We start from the raw sequence: 5,674 nt of genomic DNA, 5'->3' as shown, positions 1-5,674 counted from the left end.
CTTGTTTATTTATACTTAATTCAAGTTGACTATTGTGTTTTGTTTTTTTCTTCTTCATGGTTGCATTTTAGTGAAATTATCAGCTGTAGAATTTTGATTCTTTTGAAATTCTTCTTTTATGGATACTGCTGGTTATTTGGTCTTCTTTAAATTTCTTTTTACTAGACCAGAAATATGTGGAGGTGATGGTTAGACTTTTAAGTAGCCTAGTTTTTTAATTCAAATACCATTTTCTGTTTATAAAGTGGAATAGGTTGAGCACAGAGATTTTCTTCCTTCTTCCTTTCCTCCCTCCTTCTCTTCCTCCCTCCTTTCCTTCCTGTAGTGTCTTTTGATTCAGAGACAATTTTGTGTTTCCATAGGTCCTGCACTTCCCATGATGACCTTCTCCCTTTCCATTGAACCACCGGGCCTCCAAAGTCTGCCTTTTCTAAGTTCTTTCTCATGCCCCACAAGTGATGCGTTCTTAAGACTGCCATGTTTGTTACCGTGTACTTCCAGTCCTCTTCATTTATACTGGCCAGTGGCCACTGTTGTTATCTACCAAGCCTCAGACATGTTCTCAATCTTTTCCATTTCAGGTTAGATCTTTTTTTCTAGGAAGGATTTTTTTCCCCCTTGTGTGCCACCTCTGCCAGGATTTCTCTTCTCCTCTTTTCTTTTGCAGTTTTCCCCTCACTTCTTGTGCTTGCATAGGTTTCTGAGGTTGCAGGTGTTAATTATTCCATTTATATATACTTTTATCTTCTGTGATATCCTTTTTATCCTAGCTATGTTGCTATAGCCATTGAATAATTTTGTTTGTTCTTTGGGTTGATCTGCATACTTTTTAGAAACTATTAGTTGGTTGTCATTATCCTATAGGAACCCAGTCATTTTTCAGGTAGAGTTTTAATCTTAGTAGAAAAATTTAGAGTCTGACCATAAGGTGGAAAGTTCTTTGAAAGAAAAACTATTATGCTAATATGATGATGTGTCTATGCTAGATCACATGCAGTCCAGGGCTTTGCAATCTCTGTATAGTCAGTAGGATTTTAATTGAATGAAGTGAATGACAGTACTACATATGGGAGAAAAACACATTGAAAGGTTTCTTATTACACAGTTACAGAAGTAAATAGGCTATAAAGTAGCATTTTATTTCTCTAAAACTGCTTTATAAAGATTACAACTAAAATGATATAATTACTTTTAAATGTATAGTCTTGATAACTACTCTCAAGAATTCAAACTAAAGGTGAGAGTTTCTACATTTTATCTTGAAAGCTAGAAATATTACTCATATACATATAAATGCATGTCACACATAATAACATTCGTGTTATTTTTAAGCCTTTGTCCTTGATTTCCATGATTTTACAATATGTTAGTCATTAAACATATTAGATTTTAATGTTTATCATGATTCCTAAATAATTCAGCAATTCTCAACCTGTGGGTTGAGACCCCTTTGGGGGTCGAATGACCCTTTCACAGGAGTCGCCTAAGACCATCGGAAAACAAAAAGATATCTACATTACGATTCATAACAGTAGCAAAATTACAGTTATAGAGTAGCAACAAAAATAATTTTATGGTTGGGGGTCATCACAACATGAGGAACTGTATTAAAGGGTCACGGCATTAGAAAGGTTGAGAGCCGCTGTCTTACATGAATAGGAGGCTTGGTCTCATAGGAATGAATTTAAACAGTTCAACACTTTGTCAAGTAAATCAGGTTCCGATTTATTCTTTCTTTGTGGTATATCATTGTCTTTGTCAGTAAAGTCCAGTAAAGAACATGACTTGCAACTTTTATTTATCAGATGATAGTGACTTTAGTGAAATTGCATGGAAACTAGTTAATGTAGCCACTGAGACTGCTGTCCTCAGAAAGGCCTGCTCTCAGGTTGGGGCTTCACTGGTATTTGGGAACTCAGATTTCCAGGAATGTTCTCACAATTTTGTAACTGGTAAGAGTGGCTTCCTGTGCCTAAACTCTAAACAATGTGGTTTGAACACTTACTTTTCTTCTGAGAGTCTGGAATTTTGGTGTGTGCTAAACAGAGGGTGTCAATGTGACCAGCTCCCAGTACAAATCTTGTACACCGAATCTTTAATGATTTTTGCTGGTCACTCCACAAATGTTGTCTCAACTCATTGCTGAAGGAATTAAGTGAGTCTTGAGTGACTCCACTGGGAGTCACTGGTAGAAGCTTGCATCTAGTTCCTTCAGACTTTTTCAGGTACCTTTTCCCTTTGCTGATTTTGCTTTGTATCCTTTCACTATAATAAATCTTAACTTTTCACTGTAATGAATACCAGTATGACTGTATGCTAATTCCTTTTAAGTCCTTTCAGTGAATCACCGAATTTGAGGTTGGTACTGGGGACCTCAAGATAGAACCTGCTAATAATTCTGAAGTGTTTAATACTCTTGGCAAAAAAATTATATATTTTTTCATTCATTTTAGTTTTTTAATTCTCATTTTGTTCAAGTCGGTAGAGTAGGGTTTATTTTGTTATCCCTTTAAAAATCTGAAATAGAACTAGCAACAGAAAGAATCTTTATTTTATAAATCTGTGGTTTTTTGCCATGGAATTGGGTACTACTGTGATGATGCAATATTATATTGATCCTGACATTTATTTTTTGAACCACTATTTATTGAACAGTCACTATGTATAGATATTGTGCTGGATACTAGGAAGATAATGAGAGAACAAACTGACCTGGTGGCAGCTCTAATTGACTTCCGAGTCTACCTGAAGTCTGGACAGTAGTCACATTACTCAGCTAACGTATAAATACCTAACTCATACACACCATGAAAGAAAAGCAGAGATCTTTGAGAGGACCCTGGATGTCCCAAAAAAGCCTTATTTGGGAAAGTGATAATTGAGGTAATAAAATCTACAGGATGATTAGCAAGTCATGAGGCATATATATCTGCTTCAGTGCCCTGGACATGTGTCTGTGATGTGTGTGAGCCAAGTGTGTCATGTGTTGTGTGGCATGTGTGCTCTGTATCTATAGAAAATAGCATTGAAGAGGAGAAAGAAAGAGCACATAAATCAAATTCCAAGAGTAAGCCTAGTTTATTGAGGGAAGTAAAAGAATGATCTGGGACCTATTACAGAGTAAGAAGGGAAATAGCTAGAAATGAGATTTGAAAATGCAAACAGTCAATGGATTTTATGTTAGATGCTAAGCACATTGGTATTTGCATAACCCTTTCCATTTATTAAGTATTTTGATATATACCTCAGGTTTTTAACATCAGTGAGAGAGGAATTACTCGTATTATTATGCTATAAAGGGAAAAATAAACAAAGTTTATGTGACTTTCCCAACTTTATACAGTATGAAGTTCAGTGCCAGTACACAAGTCCAGAATTTCAGAATTCAAATGCTATGTAGAATCTTTCTACCTGGCCAAAATGTAATAATAAGAGTAGTATTACATTATTTGGGAGTCTGGTTATTTTTATAGTTGTTGTATTTTACACTAAATTATTGTACTTTTGTACAGATTTTTTTTAAGCTAATATGTTTAACTGGGAAGAAAATGTGCTACAGAATCAGATGAAATTACTTTATCTGAGAAGTGTTTCCATTTTTTTCCCAGTATTCATTTATTCCAGCTATTTTCATACTTCTGTGTGTGTAAAATACACTTGGAAAGCTGGTTAAAGTGTATGTTCCTAGAACTCATCCTTAGAAGGGACTGACTAATTGAACATGATATGTGTTTGGGTATTTGTATTTAAAAAAATAATCCACTTTTAGTTTCCAATCCTGCATGTAATAAGCTTGTGTAGAAGTTGCCACTCCATCCTTGCAACAAGAAAAGTGTTAGACTGAAAAATCAACTCTTCCTGGATCTATGAGGTCCAGTTTGGAGAAGAAGGTGAATAAAGGGTGACACAATTTACCAGAGCAGAAGACACATTGAGCAGAAACCAGGGTGGGAACCAGTGCTGGGGTAGGAAAACCTGAACTGTAATTGATAAATTGTTGCAAGCTCAGTGTGGATGATTCTTAGAGTTAAAAACAAAGGGACCCAGTCATGAAGAGCTCCTACAATATTGTGAGACTTACCTCCAGGAGCTTGACCAGATTCCCATAGTAAATATCAGGAAAAAAAAAAATCCCTTGGGCTTCCAGCAGGTGGAGGGAAAGGAATCATTTTGAAATACACAAGAACACTGTTCTTAATAAGGCTCACCCTCCGGGGAAACTTAGTTAACCAAACCCTAACAGGCTGGGGTATTATTATCAAGGCCTAACTGACTGGGCAAGGAAAATATCCAATTCCACCCAACTCAAGTGTTCCATGTGTCAGAAAGGAAATACCCAGCTCCAGCACACTCCAGCCATCCTGTTGCACCTGAAGGAGGAGAAACAAAAAAACAAACAAACAAAAACAAACTTAAAAACAGTTGTAAAATTCACAGACCAGAAGCACAGGCTCACCAGAAGACTGAGACCTGATCATCTCACCACTGCATTACTAAAGGCCTATTTATAGCAGTCCCCTTTTCCCCCAATATATCATGTCTGGCTATCAAGAAAAAAATTACAAGACATATCAAAAGGCAAAAAAACACAGTTTGAAGAGACAGAGCAAGCGTTAGAAACAGAAATTGCAGGGATGTTGGAATTATCCGAACAGGAATTTAAAATAACGATGATTAACATGCTAAGGGCTCTGATGGATAAAGTAAACAGCAGTCAAGAGCAGATGGGCAATGTAAGCAGAGCGATGGAAATCCTAAGAACAAAAATGAAATGCTAGAGATAAAAAAATATTGTAACAGAAATGAAGAATGCCTTGGATGAACTTATTGGTAGGCTGGACATGGCTGAGGAAAGAATCTCTGAGCTAGAGGATATGTCAATAGAATTCTTGAAAATTGAAAAGCAAAGAGAACAAAGACTAAAAAAATACATATCCAAGGGCTATGAGATAACTATAAAAGGTTTAACACATGTGTGATGGGAATAGCAGCAGAAGAAGAAAGAAAAGAACAGAATAAATATTTAAAACCATAATGAGTGAGATTTCTCCAAATTAATGTCAGGCACCAAACCACATATTGAGAAATCTCAGAGAACATCAAGCAGGATAAATAACCAAACAAACAAATAAAACAAAACACTATACCTTAACTACAGAAACTCAAGAACAAAGGTAATTCCCTGAAATAAGCAGAGGAAAAATATAAAAAACCAAAACAACAAAAAAAAAACACTTGTAGAGGAATAAGATAAGAATGAAATTCAACATCTCAAAAATCATGCAAGCAAGAAGAGAGTGGTGATATATTTAAAGTGTTGAGAGAAAAAGAAATTCTGCACCCTGTGAAATTACCCTTCACAAGTAAAGGAGAAATAGACTTTCCCAGACAAACAAAAATTGAGGGCATTTGCCAACAGACCTGCCTTGCAAGAAATGTTACAAGAAGTTCTTTACAGAAAAGGAAAATATATACGTCAGAAATTTTGAACTACATAAAGGAAGAGCACTAAAGAAGGAATAAGTGAAAAATAACTTTTCAAAAAGGAAATAAAGTATATACAGAATGAAAAGAAAGACATAAAACTATCTTTGTTTGCAGATTGCATGATCATCTATTTAAAAATATGAAAGAATCAACAACAAATCTTGCACTAATGAGCAATTACAGCAAG

At 35.5% G+C, this 5,674-nt stretch overlaps 1 protein-coding gene and 1 long non-coding RNA gene across 2 annotated transcripts in view; one reads left to right on the top strand and one right to left on the bottom strand.

Moving 5' to 3' along the window:
* The window catches only part of LOC109377871 (tumor suppressor candidate 3), a 97,804-nt gene that overhangs the window by 12,436 nt on the left and 79,694 nt on the right, over positions 1-5,674 (top strand). The window lies entirely within an intron of this gene.
* LOC109377872 (uncharacterized) overlaps positions 3,060-5,674 on the bottom strand; it is a 29,338-nt gene continuing 26,723 nt past the window's right edge. The window contains exon 2 of the long non-coding RNA XR_002122941.1: positions 3,060-4,370. This is a non-coding gene — a long non-coding RNA (uncharacterized LOC109377872). The remainder of the gene's footprint in view (positions 4,371-5,674) is intronic.

Source organism: Hipposideros armiger, unplaced genomic scaffold, assembly GCF_001890085.2.
Source record: "Hipposideros armiger isolate ML-2016 unplaced genomic scaffold, ASM189008v1 scaffold_1595, whole genome shotgun sequence".
NCBI classification, from domain to species: Eukaryota; Metazoa; Chordata; class Mammalia; order Chiroptera; family Hipposideridae; genus Hipposideros; species Hipposideros armiger.
This window is presented reverse-complemented; position numbering and strand designations above follow the sequence as displayed.